This window comes from Symphalangus syndactylus, chromosome 15 (assembly GCF_028878055.3).
Source record: "Symphalangus syndactylus isolate Jambi chromosome 15, NHGRI_mSymSyn1-v2.1_pri, whole genome shotgun sequence".
Taxonomy (NCBI): domain Eukaryota; kingdom Metazoa; phylum Chordata; class Mammalia; order Primates; family Hylobatidae; genus Symphalangus; species Symphalangus syndactylus.
The window spans coordinates 11,617,678-11,641,795 of record NC_072437.2 but is presented as its reverse complement, the minus strand read 5'-3'; the positions used below and the strand labels follow the sequence as shown (position 1 = coordinate 11,641,795).

The 24,118-nt window shown below is 39.0% G+C and overlaps 1 protein-coding gene across 2 annotated transcripts in view; it reads left to right on the top strand.

The window, feature by feature from the left end:
- The window catches only part of MYO16 (myosin XVI), a 706,512-nt gene that overhangs the window by 93,024 nt on the left and 589,370 nt on the right, over window positions 1-24,118 (top strand). Inside the window, exon 1 of one of the 2 annotated variants that reach the window (XM_063618637.1) lies at window positions 3,965-4,154. The exons of the other annotated variant lie outside the window; for it this stretch is intronic. The gene's annotated coding sequence lies outside the window, so the exon portion shown is untranslated. Of the gene's footprint in view, window positions 1-3,964; window positions 4,155-24,118 lie in introns of those variants that run through there. 2 annotated transcript variants of the gene reach the window in all.

Below are 24,118 nucleotides of genomic sequence, written 5' to 3'. Positions count from 1 at the left end.
GAGTGAGTTTGGGGGGCTGTGTGTGGAGTGTGTTTGGGGTATGGAGGGGTGTGGGGTGTGGAGGGGTGTGGGGGGTTATGGGGGAGTGTGGGGGTGGGGGGAGCTGTGTGTGTGGGAGTGTGGGTTGTGTGAGGTACGTGTGGGTGTGGGGGCTGTGTGTGGTGTGTGTTGGGGGGGAGTTGTAGGGGGTGTGGGGCATGTTGGGGACTGTGTTTGTGATGTGTGTGTGGGATTGTAGGGGGTGTGGGCGGCTATGTGTGGTGTGTGGGGTTATGAGGACGTGTGTGGGATGTGTGTGTGGCGGGTATGTTGGGGGTATAAGGGTGTGGGGGGCTGTGTGTGTGGGGCTTTAGGCGTGGGTGTGTGGGGTCTGTGGGGTGTGGGGGTTGTACAGGGGATGGTGGGTGGGGGAGATGTGGGGGTGTGGGGTGTGGAGTGAGGTGGAGGCTGTGGGGTGGGTAAGGTGTGGTATGTGGGGGTGTGGAGGGGCTGTGTGTGTGGTGTGTGGAGCTGTGTAAGAGGGAGTGTGGAGTGGGGTGGGGCTGTGGGAGGCTGTGTAGGGTTTGTGGGGTGTGTGTGGTGTGTGTGAGGGTGGCTGTGTGTGTGGGTGTACACACGTGTGTGTGTGTGTGTGTATGGTTAGGGACCTGACATTCATTCTCTCTTAGAAGCTTTGATACCAGCACAGGGCCATTCTCAATAGTATATGATGACAATTATTGCTTTCTAATTAAAAAAAACATTATATGCAATTCCTGAAATAAATTTTTGGTGTAATTATTTTTTAAAATTTGTACGACATTGTACTCTTCTCCACAGAAAATTGCAATCACGGTTCCTTCCAAATAAAATTCCCTGTGCCACCACACAGTTTGGTGAACGCCTCTCTAGTGTTCGTCCCTAGGAGTGCAGGTGGAATCACCTCGCTGGCCTTGGGTCACCAGGAAATGAACACTTGTACTGCCATTTCAATGTCATCTATGAGGGGCCTGTTTTCTCTCTTGAAAGCGATGAGTAAATGAAGCGTAGTGAAGCGGGGGTGAATATCATGCTTCAGAAATGGAAAATTTGTTAGCAGTAATTTAGTATGAACACATAGCGGCATTAAAATAAACTAAAATACTCAAATGGCTCTTCTAAGAGGAATTTAAGATGGAAACATAAGCTTCAATGCTCATGTGAGTTAACCTGTATAAAAGGTGCAGAAGGCAGGCTGGAGTTGGGTTAATCCAACAGAACAGAGGTTTCTGGCAAAGGATTCTGGGAATCAGTTCCCGGATTCTGGCAAAGGATTCTGGGAATCAGTTCCCAGAGGGAGCTGCCGGTAGGGGCAGGAGCTGCTGTCAAGACTGCAGTGTTTCCTTCATCTGGACGCACCTGAGACACCACCTATGGCAGGACAGTGCAGTCTGTGCTTCAGAGTATGAAGCCCCACAGACGAATCATTTTCCTGTGTATTTTGAAAGTGGGAAATAAAGACTATGGTTTACATAGTGGTGTATCTCAACCCATGACATTAGGAAGCTGTTACCTGGAAAACTAGACACGAACAGATGTGACCAGCTACTGAGGGTGTGGATACGTTTAGCCCCAGGCTCTGCCTTTTTCAGAGCCTCACCTATGAATGCACTAAACACACCTTTCTCCAAGGCCGAGGTCAATACTCCAGCTCAGATACCCGTGATGAAGTGGCACTTAGAGTCTGCCGGGCTCCTCTGTCTCTCCCAAGCCCTGTTAGCATATCACACCCTCTGTCCTGGCAATAATACCTCACCTGCTGTCCTCCTCTGAGAAGCGCAGAACAGCCCCTGACACCCAGGAGGGTGCAGCTGGCAGACACAGCTGGCCCATGGCGTTCCACTGAACATAAACAATTTTTCCAAACCTCAACCCTCAGACCAGGCGTCTCTGTGCTCCTGATGGAACAAGACCCCTCTGTAACATATGAACACAGACAAAACGTGATTATTATTCAAGCCACCCAAACATGGGTTACCCAAGACACCCTTACTGGCTAATCTGAGTGATGCTGCTTCTTGACCAATTCCAGCCTTAGCCTGGCTCTTGTCCTCACTCCTTAGAGATAAGATTTACCATGAGGCCAATCATAGAAATAATCCATGTCCTGACAGCATCCAACCCACAGAATATCCCACTTCCTTGAACATCCTCTAAAATTACCCAACACAAGTCCACATCCTGTAAGTCGCTCTTGCTGAGATGCCCCACAATGCCTCACTGTCTGCATTCTCCCTCATTGCAGCCATGGTAACCCTAACTTGTTTAGCCTCAGGTGTCCCTGCAGGTCGCAGGTAGTGGTGGAGAGCACTGGCACTCTTTCCTGCCTTCACAATGCCTGCTCCCCTCATTCTTTGCCTAATAAGTCTTTCTTGAATCCCAGCTGGTTATTCTAGCTCTTGACAGCTGCTCTCCTCCCTAGCCGGTGATTATTATGTTGCCATCTTTTAACAAATATTTTGGAAACCGTATACTGGAGGACTGGCCTCAACTGACCTACACTGGAATTCCTCAGTTCCCCTGATGCGGCGCTTTGGTGCTGGACAGTTGCAGACATCCTGAAAGCGCTATGCAGGGAAATTTCTTTGCATCCTTTGTTGCAATCCCTGGAGCTGGGTCTGTTCTTGTAGCCCCCACAGCCCAGTGTTGTTGAGCGAATGACAGGTCTTGTACCATTGCCCGCTTGATATGTGACATTCTTAGAAATATTCAGGCATACATTTGCTGGATCTCTGCATTGGGAAATGAGTGTGAACCAGTCGTCAGCAGTACTCTTCTAAATAGAAGTTTCTCTGATGATATGATTCACAGAAGCTGAGGGAGAGGAATAATTTTTTGCCTCTTTATCATCAGTTATGGATAACTTTTGCTGAAGGGTTAAGACACAGTGAATTCTGGCTCATACATATCAAAAGCGAATTTATTCCTTTCCTGACTTTAAATTATTAAATATATTCAGTCTACATATTGCATGAGTATTTTGACTGTCTGAATTCTAAAGTGAAAATGTCAAAATCTTGACTTCTGTGGTGAGTACATAGTGTCTCTCTTCTTAAATTAGCTCTAATTGTTTTATAGATACGTATGGATTTCTTTCAGGGACCAGTCACAGAAGCCTGGAATATCCAGATTGGAAATTCACAGTTTATATTGGCTTTATTAGTTTTGCTCCAGTTTTCTTGGTAGTAGTAGGCTTATTTAATTCATTCCACAAAATTGAATGGATTAATGGAATCAGGTCAAATCTCCCCACCCCACATGGCTGGAAGAGTCTGACTCTGATATGTTTTATAAAGAGCCCGACTTACAGCTTGCTCTTGAGTTTAAAAAAAAAAAAGTTCAGAAACAGTTTTGCATATTATATAAGGTTACATCCCTAAGTGATCAACTAGTGCAGTGAAGGTAGTTCCATTCTTTTAGTGGAAGGCTAATCAGGTCTCTAATACCCCAGGCAGCCGCTCCCCTGCAGATGCTCAAGTCCCTCTTGGCTCTCTAATCACTGGACAGTCAGCCCCCTCTCCACCTGCTGGGAGTGTTTTGACAGAAAGCAAGGACTTGGCCCTAAGCAGCCTCTGATCCCTCCAATAAATAACGCTGCTGATCTTCACGCCTCCTCTTCCGTCTGCCCAGCTTCAACTCCAGTCCTTCTGTGTAAACCTTTAACTTTTTTTATTGTATGGATTTTAATGTTCATTGTGGTGGCTACTTTGAGTGGTTTTACAGATAAAAAGGAGTGCACATGTCAGAGTTCAATGCGAATTCAGAAATTAAGTCTTTTTTTTTTTTTTTTTTTTTTTTTTACCTTGAGCAGGCTAAGGCTTCCCTGTTAATTAAAGAGCTGCACTCCAGCTCTCCGGTCATAAAAGGACAGCAGCCAACCGCTGTGGGCTGAATTTGGGGCTGCCTTTGAGTCAACCTGAGCTTATGTGTTTTCTGGAATGACTTTTTCTTTTTTGAAGTCGATCTACAGGAATCGGCCTCATCAGCTGTGTGTGTTGAGAGGTGGGGACGGGGGAGGGATGTGTCAGACTCTGAGCGTGGACCAGAACTGCGCTCGGAGACTTTCAGTGAAAGCAGAGGAGAGATTTCCAAAGGTTGTATTTTCCTTCTGGCTGGAGCCTCTCATCCACATTGTGGTAAGTGGGTCAGCTCTGGTTCACTCTTCCTTTTAGAAGAACAGGAGAAATCCATGCAGGATTAACTCTGCATTTTCCGCAAGTGAATTTAAGTTCCCTTGTTTTAACTTTAAAATGTGCATGTGTCAGTATCAAAACCTTTTTCTTTGCTTTGGTTTTTGTTTTCACTTTCTGATAGCTAGATTCAGCTTAGCCTAATTCAATCATTCTCTTTAAAATTTTAGCTCTAATTAAAACTAAAAAAAAGTCCAAATTCTGAAAGTCTTCGTGAGTGAAGAGGAAATATTGAAAAGTTTTGAAAGACAGACAAAAAAAGTGATTTTTTTCAGGTATAAATGTTTTAGCAAAGTCTTGTGTACAATTTAAGATTGAAGCTCATAATAGAAAATAGCATTTTTTCTTATTCAAGAACACATACACATACATTTTAAATGCCTGTATGGTATGTGTCATACAATTAAAACTGACACCTTTTTTTTACAATATGTGATGTGTTTTGCATATATCATATTTCACAAAACATAATGTACTTTTGGTAGAAACAGTGTATCTAGGTTGTCTGAATCTTTCAGCCTTGACATTTTATTTCTACAAAACAATCACTACCATTTGATAGAAGAAACAAAATCTAGTGTTAGATAGATCAGCAGGGTGACTAAGGTTACGACAATCTGTACATTTCAAAACAGAAGAGAATAATTAAATGTTTCTAGCATAGAGAAAAGACAAATTCTTAAAGTGACGGATCCTAAGTACAGTGATTTGGTTTGTAAAAATTAGATGAATGTACTAAATTATCACATGTACCCTGAAACCGTATACATCTATTATGCATCAATACAAATTTTTTAAGTTAAAAAATAACAGCCATCATTTATGAATGCTTCCTTTACTCAGATGTTAGTTCTTCATATGCATTATTTCACTACATGCTTACAACAAGCTCATGAGTTAGACATTTTTATTGTTCTCTTAAGATATATATTTATAGCCAAGTGATAAATACACATGGTTAAAATAAGCCAAATGATACTGAAGGTTCATAAGGAAAACTTACAATCTCCCTTAGCTATTCTTACCTAGTTTTGCACCCCAGAGCAAAACATTTAACTATTTATGTTAGATTTGGGAGGATTTATCTCCAGATTCCTAAATAATATGTCAAGTCTGCAATTTTTTTAGGTGTTGTCTTATTGATATCCTGCTATTGTGGATAGGGATTCAGCTCATCCTATACCACTCTCCATCTCCTATCACCCCATTGTGTTTAATATATACATGTAACTTTTAGTTTTTCTCCTGTCAGTCACCTTGGTAACTTCAAAAACCCTTAAGCCTATATTTATTGTTCTATCAACTATAGACAGTATTTCTCAACTCATTTTATAAAATGCAATTGGTAGTTCTTCTGTCTTCTCCTGCCCTGCTGTTCCCCTCTACTTTCTAATCTCTGTCAGCCATGGTTTGCTTTTCATCAGCTTGAAACATACAAAATTGCCTATGTGTGATTACTGGTGGTTTCATGCAGTCATGGTCAAGGTAAAGAACATTAGGTTGTGTTTCATAACCATTGTAAGGTCTTCTATATCTATGGGATGGTTTCAAGATGGAAAACCAATTCATATTATTTATAATCTTGTAACTCTATATGTGTGTTTAGAAACAGGGATATGTAATAGAAAAATATAACTTTTCCTCCTTTACCAGCCCTTATTGCAAGCGAGAAGTTGCCTTAGAATAATTCTGCTTTTGAGTGGTCCACCATTCCCTATCCACAGCTGCTCCACTGCTGAAAATACCATTAGTACTGAAAAGGTGAATCACCAGCACCTTGGAGATAGCTGCTTTAGTGAGACATATGGGAAAGGGGGCAGAGATCAATATCAGCATTACTTTCATTTGTTTATTCCACAAGTATTTATTGAGCACCTGCCATGAGCCAGAGATTGTGCAACAGGGCACAGAACAAATCACACAGCGAATCTCATTCCTGCGTTCAAGTTGCTGACACTCTAGTGGTAGTAATTTGCGTGTGGCTTTCCACAAATAAACATTGGAGTGACAGAGAGAGAGACAGACAGACAGAGAGACAACACTAAACTTCTCACCTCTAATACAGAAATAGTAAAATTCTTATTTGTGTTAAGTGATCTGGAAGATTTTTTATTTCCATATTTTTAAGAATTAAATTGAAATTCATATAACAAACCAAAAGCGAATTGTCTTTCCATGGTAGAACAATATTTTTAAAGGTTGTTATTCAAGTGATAGGTTGAGACTTTTTGTTTTGTTTGTTTTTTAGCTGCTACTGACAAATATGAGTTGAAAGTGTCCACTTCCTGTTACTGGGCTTGCTACTTCATAGAAAAAAATCATTTCAATTGTGGAATAGGCAGGAATGAATAAGTACGTGTTGAATTCTTATATAATTATAAGGATAGCTATGATCTCCTCTTGCACCATTTTTATTCATTGGAACATAAAACTGCTTTGATTGAGATCAAGTGCAAGAAACCCATGTGTATGAACAACTGGAGTGCTGAACAAAATTACCTGTGGTTTATTTCTCCTTGTGTAGGTATTCTTTTTCATAAATACCTTCGGAAAACAAGAGTTGTGTTCACTCTAGGCTGTTACTTTGTAATTCAAGTATCAGTCATAGGTCACAGTCTGCTTATAGCAAAGAAGGATATGTACCATATAGAAGAGTGCCTAGGTCATAGCCCTCCATCCGTATGTTTGGAATCAGTGAAGAAGTAGAACTATCTCAAATGTATTAAAAAAAAAATCAAATGCCTGCTGTGAGGTTTCTGTGAATTCCTAGGTAGCTAAAAACTTTTATGATTCCTTTTGGCTCTAAATTACTCCTCCACCAATTACTACAATTTTCTGTCTGTCTCACAAAACTCACATGCTTTCCCAGTTTTGGGTTGAGAGAGTTCGGACATGAAATGAGGTCCTTTCTTTGTACCCTTGTACAGGCATGGAAAGAAAACTAAACAACCGAAAATCCATTCACAAAGGCCATTTGTGAGCATAGCAGATTTTATGCAAAGTTTGGGAAAATTTTCTTCAGTTCCACGTCCAGTAATTTGGCCATCCATTTGCACAGTCATCCATTGTATTTTTAGACACACCCCCAGGACTTATTTGTACAAACAAAATTATTCAGCTGAAAAAAAGTCAGCAGTACTTCGCTAATTACTCCTATTTACCTAATCCTTGACTTTTTAAGATTACATTTTCTTGGACTCTGATTCTGATGCAAACCTTTTGCCAACACTGCCCTGAGACAGTGTAAGGGTAGGGGAAACTGATGAACAAAGGTTGTTCAAGAGTTTCTGATTATGTCAGACAAAACTGCATTTGTACTTTGGCTCTGATATGTACTGATCATTGGCATGGCTTAATTTGCTGAACTTCTCTCTAAGCTGCAGCCTTTTTGTATGAAATGTGGGTAATTATAACATTTTACCTACTACATAGAGCTGTGAGCATTGAAATAACACAATGCATCAAAGGTGCTTAGCATAGTGTCCAGTACCTTGTAAGAAGCCAGTAACTTTCCTTTGTTAACATTCTATTATTAACGCTGCTACTGTTGACCCTTGTACGTACAGAAGACTTTAAGTTCCATCAATCATCTTTAGAAATTTTCACTACTATAGAATTTACTACATTTAAAAATAGTTCCCTAGGAGAGAAGCAAAACTAAAAAACAAAAGGTAAATGGTGGGGAAAACCATACCCTAGAGCTAGTGTCATGACTGAACTATTTCACTTTCTGTTAGAAATTCTAGGATTTTGAAGTGAAAATGCTTTGAAACTTAGCAACCATGGTATGAACAAGAACAGTATTTTTTATTTCATTTTACGGTTGCTTTTGCAAAATTTAGTAAATGTAGCCCATAACAGACCTGTTAGTGATAACGGTCTTGCCTTAAATGCCAACCATTTATTTATTTTACTATGGTTTTTTAAAAGTAAGTTTTTTCTACTTTATATTTTCCAGCAGGTCTTATTGAAAATGGGCTTATTTTTATGTCACTTTTCCTCATGAAGATTTTTTTTTAATTTTACAGAAAGAAATATGAAGAGAGAGAGAAAAAAGTAATCCCAGGTCCTTTTTACTTGAGGGCTCCTTGGGTGGCTTTGAAGTCAGCAGGTAGGGTGTTTTGACCCATATAAAAGCCTTACAAAGGGGCCACTTTTTTGAGAGGTAGACAGAGATCATTGTGGATGTGCCTCATTCAGTGCATCGTTTCCCTTTGCAGATTTGTGTCCCATGGAGCACCGCAACTGAATTTTAAGCTCTCAAAAGTAACATCTAGTATTTGATGAATTTGGACTGTGTTGTGAGAAAGTAGAAAATTAGAGAGCTTCCTGAAACCTGTTAGAGAATTTCCCGTTGTTTATTTCAGCTGTACACCACTAGCACAGTAATTATTTGAACTTTCAATAGGTTCCATCCCAATAGATATTTAAAAAAATGAGAAGGAACATAATTTTAAATCACATATATATATATATATATATTAATTATATGCAGAGGAAACAAAGGGGAAAACCAAATTAGTTCTTCTCTACTTAAAGAACTATAAATTATATGGTCATCTAAAAGTCAGATTGGGGACTAGACAGTTTATTTCTTTTTAAAGATGGCAATATAGTAATTCTTTTTTCAAATGTCAAGATGATTCTAAATTCTTCCACGCAGGGTATATGAGGAGGCTGTGTCCAGAGAAGTTATGAGATAATCCTAGGGACCCAGAGGCTATGCACATTCACCTGCATCCCAGACCTTTGTCCTAACCTCCAACCCTGCCCTGAGCCTAGTCCTTCATATTTCTAGTCCTTGTATTTAGAATAAGGCAAGGCAGGCAGTGGGTGAACACTGCTGTGTGTTTGTTTATGTGACCTTTATGTTGTCTGGAGGCAGTTTACCAAGACGTTCAGGAGCCTACAACATTTCCTCAGGCCTCTCAATTTGGGGGAGTGTGACTTTGAAATTGGTGCTCTCAATTCTTTCAACCTGCCGTGGACTGAATATTTGTGATGCGACCAAATTCATACGTTGAACCGAAATCCTCAGTATGGTCATATTAGGAGGTTGGGCCACTGGGAGGTGAGGAAGTCATAATGGTGGGGCCCTCATGATGAGATTAGTGCCCTTATAAGAAGACACACTAGAGTTTTCTCTCTCTCTCTCATTGTTATGTGAGGATATGATTAAAAAAAAAAAACAAAAAAAACAGCCCAGGAAGAATTCCATCACTGGACACCAGGTCTGCCGGTGCCTTGATCCCGGACTTTCTAGTCTCACAACTCTGAGAAGTAGATGTCTGTGATTTAAGCCACGTGGCCTCAGGCATTCTCTTTTAGGCCCCTGAATGGACTGAGGCACCACCCACACAGGCATACAGCATTTCATCAGTTTTTATAAGATGTAGACCTCTTGCACCTTTGGTTCTTTGTAGGCTATTTTTCCTTTCTTTAACTCTTGCCTCTCGGATGCACTCTTTGCTAGTCATTTTCTATATAATTGCGATCTTAAAAGAACATGTGTAGATCTTTAAGATATTGGTAGGAGTTTTGAAGATGTTTTGACAGTAATTTAATTTCTTCTTCCAAGGGAATTTTTTGAAAATCAACATAGTCATAGAATACGTCACTAATAAATGAAAACATTAAAATGTAACCAAATATGGGGAAAAATCACATGGTATGTTGCAACTGTGGCCCAGAGCCTTGCTTTTGAGAAATCAATCTGTCTTGACTTTGAAATATTAAATAAAGGCTATGTTGGAAGTGGGTTGTTTGGTCCTGCAATACTCTGGACAATACTGAGGAATATTTTCACTCCAGAAAATAGTTCAATATTTGTAGAAGAATCTTCATTTTTAAACTACCACCAATGGAATCCATTTTCCTTCTCTACTCCTGCAGCTTTCTCTTATTGACTAAAAAGTTTCTAATGAATTTAGAGGCAAAACTAGAGAAAATATAACACTTGCTATGAAGTAGTGGAACAGGTATGGAAAAGCATATCCTGAATTGAGGGAACATTCCTGGAGAAAGAACCTGGAAAAGTGTCCAGTTTCCATTTAAGCCCTGGTTAAGCAGTATGTGGTTTGAAAGTGAAATAATGAGCATATTGAAAAGTATGTAATAAATGAGTATTTAGACTCAAAATCTAAAATGAATTGTAAAGGATTTGCTCTTTGTTTTAAAAAATATATTCCAAGGGAATATTTTGAGATATCATGAAACACGTGTCTCGCCTAAAAACCAACTGAGAATTAGATTTGATGTGTGTCATGATTGTGTTGGGGATGAACGGACAGAGGGAACAGCCAGTTTTGCTAATTAGGAAAATCCTGGACATATTTACATCATCTTACAATGTTTTGATCAATCTTAGAGGCATTAAATTGACTACTTTTCCTAATAGCAATATTGCATGTGTTCCGAGTTGTTAATTGGCTCTAAAATTAGTTATAGTTTATTCCTAAATTGAACCAAAGGTGGGAAAAATTCATGGACTTAATCTGAAATATGTTATTCATCAATTTCATATACAACTTTGGTTTTTTATGATTTTAGATGTCGAATCTTTGAAATAATATTTATATTATCTAATGATAACGTCTGATATTTGGATAGGTCGTTGTCTTTACATTTTAAATTTAAGCTACTTTTTTTGCTTTCAATTCATGTGATTAACTTCTTTGGATGGACTTGTTAATTTTCTCTTACTCTGAGTTTACTTCAATGGCTTATTTTGTCACTTATAGCACTATCTATATTTTGCTATATTTAGCAGTTTGGTGGCTGTGATTGTATCAGGTTAAATGAACAAAGGCAGTTCAATTAATCATCCTGTTACAGCTGACACATATGCGTATGTTATTTTCCTGTCTCTCAGTCAAGCCTTAATGGGTTACGCTTTTCCAAATCTTTTTTTCTTAAACACTAATGATCCTTGATCAATAACAAATACATTCAATAAATATATTGAGTGCCTGTATTAGTCTGCTATTACACTGGTACAAATAAATAGCTGAGACCAGGTAATATATAAAGAAAGATTTAATTAACTCACAGTTCTGCTTGGCTAGGGAGGCCTCAGGAAACTTACAATCACGGCAGAAGGGGAAGCAAATATGTCCTTCACAAGGCGGCAGGTGAAAGAAATGCAAAGCTAAGGAGGAAAAGCCCCTTCTAAAACCATCAGATCTTGTTAAGAACTCGCTCACTCTCACAAGAACAGCATGGGGGAACTACTCCCATGATTAATCACCCCCATGAGGTCCCTCCCCCAGCAGTGGGGATTACAATTTGGATTGCAATTTAAGATGAGATTTGGGTGGGGATACAGACCATATCATTGCCTATACTGTATTTAACCTAATGAGGCATACTAGGATATTTTGGTGAAAAAGACATCCCTGCACCAAGGAACTAAATCTGAAACTTCCTTTTGGGAAGGCCAGGCAAGGACTAAAATACTAACTTGTAGTATTTGAAAAAAAGAATACAGTAGTAAGACCAAGAGAATGAAGTAACATTTAGAGAAGTATAGACAAAAATCATAGTGAATGGGGCCATTTTTTGCAATGGAAATAGCACAAAAGAACTAGCAGAATGATCAAACCAAAGTTGAGATGCTAGTGGAGAAATTCTTGACAATACTAGCTCAAATATTAACATTGAAGTTGACTTAAAGTTTTGAATTATTGAAGTCATCTTTAATGTATAAGTTCAGGTCCTGGATTCTGAACTTTTCTGTCGTAAATGTTAGTGTAATGTTTGATTTTTCTGACTTTGATGAATATTCCTTTAGCTGATTTTTATTTTATGGAAGGGTTTTAAATAAGCACTTACCAACTTAATTGCAACTGTGTTTCTGTTTTCCTCACTACATTGTCAGCCTTAGAGGGCAGGTACAATGTCTGTTTTTCCACTTGTATACCTCTGCACAGTTCATGGTAATGGGTACCACATTATTGAATAAATGGCTGGATGCACAGATGGATGGATGGATTTGTGGTTATCTAGATGGATGAATGGATTTGGAATGCCCCAGCAGGATGATCCACTTTTGAAATACTCTATCCACGTGTAAACATTTCTACTTTTTCGGGAATTATCAGTGGAGTGTTCTGTGGGAAACAAACCATATCTGGTAGTGGCAATGGGTTCTGATAATAAGCAAAGCCCTTGTATCTTTTATCATAGTTCTGTATCACAGTTACATGCTTGTTCAGTTTTATATGATCATTTCTTAAAGGACTGACTCTTAGACATAGTATGGACTCCTGTGAAAGAACTATATTTGAAGCTAAATACAGCCATGAGTGCCAAAAATATAATTACCTCTGCTTTTAAGGAGCCCATCTTAGTAATCTATCTTTGTTTATCTTACAGGAATACTCATCATCTGATTTGCTTCATGTGAAAAAAAAATCCCTTCCAATGTCCAAGTATCCTGCAATGTTGTAGGGTACTGATATGGTCTCGCTCTTTGTCCCCACCCAAATCTCATCTTGAATTGGAATCCAAATTGTAATCCCCACATGTTGAGTGAGGGTCCACGTGGGAAGTGATTGGATCATGGGGGCAGTTCCCCCATGCTGTTTTCGTGATGGTGGGTGAGTTCTCATGAGATTGATGGTTTTATAAGGGGTATTTCTCCTGCACTTTGCACTTTTCTCACATGCCATCGTGTGAAGAAAGACTTGTTTGCTTCCCCTTCTGCCATGATGATTAAGTTTCCTGAGGCTTCCCCAGCCATGCAGAACTGTGAGTTAATTAAACCTCTTTCCTTTATCAATTTCCCAGTTTGGGGTATTTCTTCATAGTATCGTGAAAATGAACTAATACAGTAAATTTGTACCAGGGTAGTGGGGTGCTACTGTAGAGTTACCTGAAAATGTGGAAGTGACTTTGGAACTGGGTAACGGACAAAGGTTGAAACAGTTGGGAGGGCTCAGAAAAATACTGGAAAATGTGAATTGTTCTGACCAAAATTCTGATAATGATATGGACAATGAAGTCCAGGCTGAGGTAGTCTTAGATGCAGATGAGGAACTTCTTGGGAAATGGAGCAAAGGTCACTCTTACTATACTTTAGAAAGGAGACTGATGGCATTTTTCCCCTGCCCTAGAGATCTGTGGAACTTGAACTTGAGAGAGATTATCTGAAATTGGCACTTATGTTTAAAAGGGAAGCAGAGCATAAAAGTTTGGAAAATTTGCAGCCTAATGTTGTGATAGAAAAGAAAAATCAATTTTCTGGAGAGAAATTCAAGTCTTCTGCATAAATTTGCATAGGTAATGAAGAGTCAAATGTTAATCACCAAGACAATGGGGAATTTATCTCCAAGGCATGTCTGAGACCTTCTCAGCCCCTCTCATTACAGGCCCAGAGGCCTAGGAGGGAAAAATGGTTTTGTGGGTCAGCCTCAGGACCCCCTTACTCTGTGCAGTCTCAGGACATGGCACTAGATGTCCCAGCTGCTTCAGCTCCAGCCATGGGTAAAGACCAAGGTAGAGCTCGGGCCTTTGTTTTAGAGGGTGGAAGTCCCAAGCCTTGACGGCTTCTGCATGATATTGGTCCTCTGGGTACACGGAAGTCAAGAATTGAGGTTTTGGAACCTCCACCTTGATTTCAGAGGATGTATGGAAATGCCTGGATATCCAGGTAGAAGTCTGATGCAGGGGTAGAGCCCTCATGGAGAACCTCTGCTAGGGCAGCGTGGAAGGGAAATATGGGGTTGGAGTCCCCACACACAGTCCCCATTGGGGCACTGTCTAGTGGAGCTATGAGAAGAGGGCCACCATCCTCCAGACCCCAGAATGGTAGATCCACTGATAGCTTGCACAGTGCATCTGAAAAAGCAGGAGACACTCAATGCCAGCCCATGAAAGCAGGGAGTGAAAGGGGTGGAGGGAGCTGTACCCTGCAAAGCCACAGGGGTGGAGCAGCCCAAGGCCATGGAAGCCTACCTCTTGCATCAGTGTGACCTGCATGTGAGACAGGGAGTCAAAGTATACTGTTTTGTAACTTTAAAGTTTAATGATTACCCCGTTGGACTTTAGACTTTCATGGGATCTGTAGCCCCTTTGTTTTGGCCAACTTCTGCCATTGGAACTGGTGTGCTTACCCAATGCCTGTATCCCCATGGTATCTAGGAAGTAATTAACTTGCTTTTGGTTTTACAGGCTCATAGGAGGAAGGGACTTGCCTTGTCTTGGATGAGACTGTGGACTTGGACTTTGGGTTAATGCTGGAAACAGTTTAAACTTTGGGGAACTGTTGGGAAAGCATAACTGTGTTTTGAAACCTGAGAAATATGAGATTTGGGAGGAGCCAGGAGTGGAATCATATGGTCTGGCTATGTGTCCCCACCCAAATCTCATCTTGAATTTTAACCTGGATTGTAATCCCTACATGTTGGGGGAGGGACCATGTGGGAGGTGATTAGATCATGGGGGTGGTTCCCCTATGCAGTTCTCATGATAGTGAGTTATGAGATCTGATGATTTTATAAGGGGCTTTTCCTGCTTCTCTTAGCACTTCTCCTGTGCCATACGAAGAAGGACATGTTTCCTTCCCCTTCTGCCATCATTGTACATTTCCTGAGGCCTCCCTAGCCATGCACAACTGTGTGTCAATTAAACCTCTTTCCTTTATAAATTACCCAGTCTTGGGTATGTCTTCATAACAGCAGGAAAATAAACTAATACAGTAAATAACAAACTAATACATGTACTTGCTCCCAGACTCTTAGTGGGGTAGCGTTGGTATAGAAAGAATGGAACCTCCACACCATTGTCTTTTGTGGAGCTTTTTGGGACTGAACTCAGTGTGCTCACACTTTCTCCAAAGCCAGCCAATAACACAAGGGAGCTACGTACCTTGTTACCCTCTACAGTCCTTCCAGCTGCCATGCTTCTGCTAAATCTTAACTACTGGTTGTTCTCTTAGGGCTTCACCCCTCTCTTCTCTCTTGTTCCTGTTCTCTGATCCTACAATGCTTTCCCTCAGCTCAATCTCAGCATGTCTAAAAACTGCCCATTTTAAAAATAGGCAGTGTAAACATCATCAAGCTTCCCTTGATTTTCTCAGCTAGTTGGGATCTCTTTCCCACAGCACTTTGTAATTCTAATGATCGATAATTATCACTTTCAGTTTTGCAGATTTCTGGAAACTCTGATTTTAGTTTCCGTCACTGTTTTGGAAGCTTCACATGATCATTTTAGTTGTGCAGATAGGCCTAGGGTGGCATCTAAATGTGACCTTTACTGCATGCATCAGGGGCCTGCTATCCAGCCTTTGTAGCTCCTGGTAGCATGGCTTCTGCCTTTGCCCTGCTCCCCTGTAGCTATATGGGTGTTTTCTTGATTCCTCCACTAATAATTTGCCATTATATACAAGTGACCCATGCTGCACGCTGTGCCTAGGAGCCTTCCCCAACTAATGCTGATTCATCGTGCACACCTCGCCTTAAAGCTTTCTCATCAGACCTAGCCAGAACCCTCCCTCGCACCCCCACAGCTAAATTACAACTTTCCTGTTCTTCTCTTTCATCTTAACCTATTCCTGACTTTGATGGTATTTTTCACAATTGCTATATGTACGTTAAACATAATAAATACACACACGTATATACACACACATAAATATATATCTGTGCAGAAACAAATAAATATCTGAACCCACTTACCCACAAATGATTTTTTTTTTCTTTTTTGAGACAGTCCTGCTCTGTCGCCCAGGCTAGAGTGTGGTCGCACGATCTCAGCTCACTGCAACCTCCGCCTCCCCTTAAAGCGATTCTCCTGCCTTGGCCTCCTGAATAGCTAGAATTACAGGCATGCACCACCACGCCCAGCTAATTTTTTGTGTTTTTAGTAGAGATGGGGTTTCACCATGGTGGCCAGGTTGGTCCCAAACTCCCGACCTCAGGGGATCCACCCGCCTCAGCCTCCCAAAGTGCAGAGATTACAGGTGTGAGCCACCCCACGATGATATTTTTGAAACTAAATCCTTGTAACCAAAATCAATGTAAAACATTTTTTTAATCTTTATTTCTCGAAGGACATTGAAAGGGACCCAATGTGTGACCCCAGCAATACTCTTCACAATCTCTCTTCCTCACTGCCTTATTTTCCGGAGGCAGGTTCAGCACCTCTCACTGGCCAACAACTCAAGCCTCTCTACAGGCCAGCCCAGGAAGCTATGGAGTCCCTGGAAGCTTCCTCCTCATTCTTCTCGTGGCCTTCTCCTGTGCTTTCTCCTTGATCTGCCCAGCCCTTCTTATTCTGTATCACACACAGCTGGGGCTGCAGGCTTTGTACTGGGGAGAAAGGGCTAGAAATGGGTGCAAAGACAAAGGGGGCTTCAGAAAAGGGGAAGACAGTGGGAGTGCTCTCAGGTCCCTGGGCCACCATGGTTTCTTAATGCTTAGCCTTTCTCTAGACTGAGTCCCACGAGGGCAGGGCCCAGGTCTGTTCTGTTCACGGCACATACACCAGTGAGGTGCCTGATCCCAAACAGGTGCTCAATGATATCAGCCAAGTGAATGAATGAATGAACAATTTTGAAGTCATTAAGCTGATGAGTAAATGTAGTACTGAACGAAAGACACTAGAGGGAGATCAGAGAAGGACTTTAGCAACATGAGCTCAGCAGAAACCAAGATTCAGCTGTGTTTGATAGTGTGGAAATTTCATTTCTGCCTCTTTGTCTTCAATTTTAAAAATTTTAAAAATAAAATAAAAGTAAATTTTATATATAGAGAGATTTATTTATTTATCTGAACTGAATCCGACACAAATCCTTTCTGTTTTTAATATAGGTCATGATGGCCCTACCATTTGTAGAATAATGTTAAGACTGTAGATAGACATTCTAAAAAGATACTTATTTGAGTAAAAGCCTCATGGAATGGCCCTGCATAAACAGATTGGCTAGAAGGAACACCACTAACAGTCATCTGAAAGGATGAATCATGGACACTTGAAAGAGCTCTGGGGAGGAAAACATTGGGCCCAAAAGGGAATTGTCAGACCATCCTGACAATTTCATAAAGTATATAAGAGAAACAGGAAATTATTTAGGAATAAACAGAATAAAGTTCATGTGAAGCTCTGGGACTGACTGACTGTTACATCTGAAATGGGTATCCAGGCTTACTCTTTCTTCAACCTTGACAATCCCCTCTCTAGACATTGTTTGTCCATCTGTAAAATGGACTAACAGTAGTACAGAGTTTGTAGGATGAGGAGGTGGCAAGGATTAAAGGAGAGAGTGCACATAAGGACTAACACAGGGACTGGACCAGCACACACATAGTCAGAATGTACTGTGTGTGCTCCGTCGATGCTTTTCCATGAAATTGATGAAGTCTACTAACATTTGCCTGCCTCAGCCATTTCCTCTCTTGGGCTCTTTTTTAACGATTACGCTGCACTAGACATTTTTTCTTGGACTGTACTTCAAAATATTTGGCACCTGGAGCGCTTTGTGGGCAAAGGTACTCTTCTCTTATTGTTGAAATCCTCCTGCGTGTTGGTTCATCTGGAGAAATAGAAACACAAGGGCCCCGCCCTTGATTATGAAGAAGCATAGAGCACAGTGCTACTCTAAAATCATTTCAAATTGCATGCATAGGTGCTGATGGAAGCGTGCGATGTCGAAGTTATACAAGCATTTTAAGTTCAGCCACATTCACGCTGCCATTTATAGTAAATCCTCCTTCTTATATTTGCTTTATTCTTGGCTGCAGTATTGCTGGATCTGGCAGAGGCTCTGATAAGCAAATGGCCAAGAGCTGTCTTGACAAGGAAGAGGTGACCTTGAGGCAGAAGAGAGGAGGAGAGCTGAGAGAAACAAGTAGATAGAATTGCAGAATGGTTAAAAAGAAAAAAAGGAGCTTTTGCCTTTACTTTCTGCTTGTCTGTGTTAGTGCTCTTTTTCCTCTGGATACATAAGTCTACCGGAAGTTCATTTCCAGATGCTTCAGCAAAAAATTAAGTTGACTCATAGTAATAAAAGAGATGACAAGAAAGTCTTCAGTGGGTGCAAAAGCCATAATGTTTTGAATGATGAATTCTTATATGAACTTTAAAAATTAAAGATCTCCATTAGTTATCACATATATCATTTTGAAAATGATGCCATGTATTCTGCCTAAATTTGAAAGAGGTGAGGTATCACTTCAAAGATTTGAGTCCATGTAATTTAGCTTTCCATAAACAAGAGTAAATCAACATAAAATATAAGGAGACAATGGCATAGTAAGATCTCACAGCCTTTTAATTTTAAAGACCTGGGTGGTGGACCTGCTCTATTGTTTTCAGTTGCGTTACATCACAATAAAAAGAGAAAAAAAGGACCTTAAAAAGTGAATCAAATTAATCATTTTAAAAAGTTCTAAATTGGAAGTCACACTGAAACAAATGAAAAAGGAATTAATTTGGAACTACTAGAAAAATAACATGTAGCCAGTATTGGATTCAATTCAATTTCAAATCAGAACAACTTTTATGTTTTACCATCTGCCTCACCAAGAGCCTTATAAAATTTGAACACTACAGTCTTTAGAGATTCACATATGAGGAAAGCTTTTTAAAGACCATTTGATGAATATAAAACCAGAATAAATAATGTCGGTTCTTGTCCATAAATAGAGTTAGTAATTAGTGATTACTAAAAAGATAAGTCACATCTGTCATATCATGGGCTCAGATATTCCATTTGAACTTCTGCCTTCTACACAATCCCACAGTTGTCCAGTTTAATGGTCTTCTGACCCATGGTAGGTAAGCAAATTGAGACTCAGAGAAGACAAGCCAGGGGACTGTGCTCCTCCAACTTGTAAATTGAAAAAAAAAAAAAATTGAATTGAAGCTATGGCTCTAAACTGTTGGATTTAGGCATAATACTTATTTTTAAAAATAGGCAAGGAGCATGAAACAGAAACAACTTATTTCTGCAAAATGCTTGTGTTCCAGTTGTGTATTGAGATGAGCTAGATAGAAGGCAGGTAATATTCTGATAAAGTAGACTCTTTACTTTCTTCACATATACATGCATGCACGTGCATATTTGTAGAGACGTGAATCGCTTGTTGGCTTTACTTTATGGATAAGATATGAACATTTTATTTGCCCATTTAGTTGACTCTTCTGCAGCTCCTCTGGACATATACCGTAACATATGTGCCTTTACAGTCCTGTGTCTTGCACGTTGCCTGCTTAATGAGTTAGTGAATGCTTAAGGAAAGGAATCCTCAACAAGACAAAAGGAAAAAGAGAGACAAGACGCTAATACTAGAAAAGAGTAATAATATCATTGAATCAAGGTTTTACCAAAGCTAATCATTTTAACAAAATATAAGATTCTACAGGAGACAGGATGCTTGGGTGGTAGACACTAATAAAACAGATCTAGCTACTGTCTGCACAGTCTTGACAGAAATGCCTTCAGGTTTAAAAATACTAAATCACTAACTGTTTATTGATTTAACATTTAACATGTGCCAAGTACTCTGACTGGGTTAAAATGTCAAACAAGACGTGGTCCTTGCCCAAATGGAGTTCACAGGAAACACTCGAGGAAATAAATAAATGGACTATAAAGTGACAGGTGCTGAGATAGTCCCTGCACTACACAAAGCAGGGGTCGGAGGAAGGGGCACCATCTATCAGGGTGGAGTTGGGAGGGGTAGGCTCTGACTTTTGACAACTCATTCCCATTACCTCCTTTCAGACCGTGAGAAAGGTAACTCATCAAGAGTGATACCTAGTTTACATTCTTGCTGCCCTGTTAGTAGAGCCTGCCTTCCCTGCTAAATGAGAAAATAAACCAAGAAAATTATTTTAAGAACTAGGTCTTGAAATTAAACCAGTATGCAACTCGGGGAGATGTAGCCAGGTTAAGGAGAAGGGGTTATTCCAACACAAAGATGCTGAAGCAAGAAACAGCACTTCATGTTTGAAGATGATATAGTGTTTAGGGAGTGGAGCTGAGATGAAAGAGACAAAAAGTAAAGCTAACCGAACTTGTAAAATAAAGTTTATGGCTTGGAAAGATGGGATTGATTATGGCCACACTTTAAGGTCAAGAAAACAAATTGGGCACATTGTCTTAAGAGGGCTAAAGTTTAATTAAATTTGATTAAAATATAAAAAAAAGAATTGATTTCAGCATTTTCTGAATATGGTAGGGCTCATTTGTGTGTCTGGGAAATCTACATAATCTTTCTGGATTTGACATTCTGTCTGCCTGTAAAAACATTGGAAATATGTAAATGAGTGATTGTATCTAAATGTGTCCTCAATTCTGGATATGCTTAAGACATTCTAAAATTTATCTTTACTTGTCTCCTCTTTTTATTTCTTGATATCTAGTTAGGTAACATGCCCTCCTGGTTATGCTCATGGAAGTTATCCTTTCATGTGTAAGAAGCCACCTTCAAAACTTAGTGTCATAATAGATGAAGAAGGAACACTTCCTAATAATTCTATGCAGCCAGAATGCCCTTATCCCCAAACCAAAGACATTCCATAGAATCTCCAGACAAAAGTCTCTTATGAATATAAAAAGCAAAATATTCAACAAAATGCTAGCAAACTCTATGCAGAAATATGTAGAAAGATTTATTCACTGTGACCAAGTTGGACTTATGCCAGGAGTATCAGGTTGGTCCAAGACATGAAAATCACTGAATATATCATATTAACAGGAAAAGTATTACAAAAGACAAATTAATAGGTAAAGTAACACAAAAGCCAAATGATCATCACAGTAGACTCAGAAAAATCACTTGACAAAATATAACTCCCTTTTATGATAAAAACACTCAGTAAATGAGAAACAGAAGATGCTTCCTGAACCTAATAGAACTTTATTCCTAAGATAAGGAACAAGACAATAATCTCTGCTCTCAACACTTCAATTCCATAATGTACTGAATGTTCTAGCCAGGGCACTTACATAACAAAATGAAATAAAAGTAATTTCAGATTAAAAAATAAGAAGCAAAATTATCTATTCTTAGAAAATATGATCTTTCATATAGAAAATTGTAAGAAATCCATATAAAATGTAGAAGCAATAAATGAGTTCTGAATGTTTAGAGGATACAATATCCACAAACAAAAATCCATTGTGTTTCTACAAACCAGCAATGAACAACTTAAAAATGAACTTACAAAAACAATTCTAAATGCAAATAGCATCAAAAAGAATAAAGTGCTTAGGGATAAATTAACAGAACAAGTGCACGATTTGTACATTTAAAACTATGAACTATTGTTGAGAGAAATTAAAGAAGCCCTCAAAGGGAAAGGCGTTCTTTTCCATGGATTGGAAGACATTATACTGGAAAGATGGCAATATTCCCCCAAAGTGGCCTACAGATAAAATGCAATCCCTATTAAAATTATAGCTGGACTTTTTGCAGAAATCGACAATCTGAGCCTAGAATTAACACACAAATGCAAGATATCCAGATAACTAAAAACTATCTTTAAAAAGAAAACAAAATTATAAGACTGACATATCCCAATTACGAAATTACTACAAAGCTACAAAATAATCAAAACAATGTGATACTGGCATAAGGCTGGATATATAAATCAATGAGATATAATTAAGAGTCCAGAAATAAACACTTACACTTCTGATCAATCAATTTTGACAATGGTGCCAAGACTATTCTATGGGAAAAGAAGAGTCTATTCAACAAATGTTGCTGAAACAACGGAATATCCATATGCAAAAGAATGAACTTGGACCCATAATTCATACCATATACACAAATTAACAAAAAAATAGGCCATGGAACTACATGTAGTTGCTACAATTGTAAAATTCTTAAAAGAAAACACAGGAGTAAATTTTTGTGACCTTGGATTAGGCAATGGTTTCTTAGATATCATGCCAAAATCACAGTGACAAAAATGGTAATTTGACCTACATTAAAATTGATAACTATTATGTTTTATAGGTCGTCATCAGAACAGTGAAAACACAACATATAGAATGGGAGAAAACATTCAAAAATTTTATATCTGATATGGGACTTTTTTCTAAAATATTTAAAGTGACTCTTGCAATATAACAATAAAAAGACAACGCAATAATAAAGAGTAAAGGATGTGAATCATATGTTTCCAAACAACATAAACAATTGATCAATAAGGAGAGAAAAAGATGATCCAAATCATTAGTAATTAAGAAAATGCAAATCAAACCTACAATGAGATAAACTTCATACCCATAACTGGCTAAAATAAAATGTCAATCTGACAATAATAAGTGTTGACAAGGATATGAAGAAATTGAAACCCTAATACATTGGTAGTAGAATTGTAAAATAGTAAGCCCTCTTTGGAAAAGTTTGGCAGTTCTGCAAAATTTTAAATGTAGTGTTATAACATGATCCAGAATTCTACTCCTATGTATGGACCCAGGAGAACTGAAAACATATGTCCACACAGAAACCTGAACATGAATGAATATTCATAGCATTTTCATAATAGCAAAAAGCCTAGAAACAACCTAAATGTCCATCTACTGAAAGAAACAAACAAAATGTGGTATACCCATGCAATTGAATATTATTCAATATTAAAAGGAAGGACATATTGATCCATGCTGTCAGATGTATAAACCATGAAAACATGCTAAGTGAAAACAGTTAGACACAAAAGGCCACATATGGTATAACCTCATTTGTATGAAATGTCCAGAATTGGTAAATCCCAGAAACAGAAAGCAGATTAATGATTTCCAGAGGCCTTCAGATTGTTCTGGGTTTTGTTTCCAAACTAGCTCATCTACAACTGTCTACCTCCATACTAAACAATCCATTAGTATAAAAGTGAAATATGCATTTTTTTTCTTTCCTGACCTGTTTATACCATTCTATATTGTGAATTTTCTTGCACACCTTCCTTTCTCTGCACAAATGCAATCCCTTATATCCTGAAGCAGAATGCATCACCCGGTATTCACTGCTCCCATGGCACTGCATAAACACTTTGGTTTGGCATAAACACTTATGTTTACATGTGGCTGATGATTTTCACAACCGCCCCCCTTTCTCCAGGAAACTATAAGTTACTTGAGAGTGGGACGCATGCATTTTTCTTCATTATCTTATCCAAGTCAACTTTTATGAAAACATTTTGTACACACTAGTCTTTCTATAACTATTTATTAAATTGAATATTTGAAGAGTAGCATTTTCAAGTAAAAATGTATATATAGTAGACATTAAGGAGAAAACATGTTCATTTCTTCGTATTTTGTGCCTAAGTACAAAACAAGTTAAGACTCTTTCAGAGCGAAATGCAATGTTCTGAGTAAGTGCAATCCCCAGCTTTCTTGGGGATTTGAATTCATTCACCATCTTGGTCCATGCTTGAAATCGTCGAGAAAACTGTGGATGGCATCAACTCCATGTTCTCTCTTAGCTCTTACTCGGCCATTTAGCGATGGGTCATATGACGATTACTTGGGAACTGAACCATGGGCAGTAATCCTTTTTCCCTTGTTCATGTGTAAACCACTCTGTCAGTGAATCAAGCTGAAGATTTCTCTCCGTGCCCTTGAAATATGCTTCTAGGGAATTATGGCATTCTTGGTCTGGAATTTGAATTCCTTACTTACTGTTCTAAGTTCATTAAATGTTGCAGTATTTTAGAAACTACTTATTGTTTTAAGAAAGTTGTTAGAATCCATCAGTAACTCAAAGCAGTACAAAAGTGTAGAAAGAAAGGAGTTGTTAGGACCTATTCATTTATCTCCCTATGTCTTAATTGAATATGAAAAGATAGGAAAATGTTAGAGGAAAGATAAAGTATTGTGTACATTGTCCACACTATAACAAAAGTGATCTGCCTATAATTTCATTTCATTCTGGGGCTTGAAACCTGCCAGTGGCTCC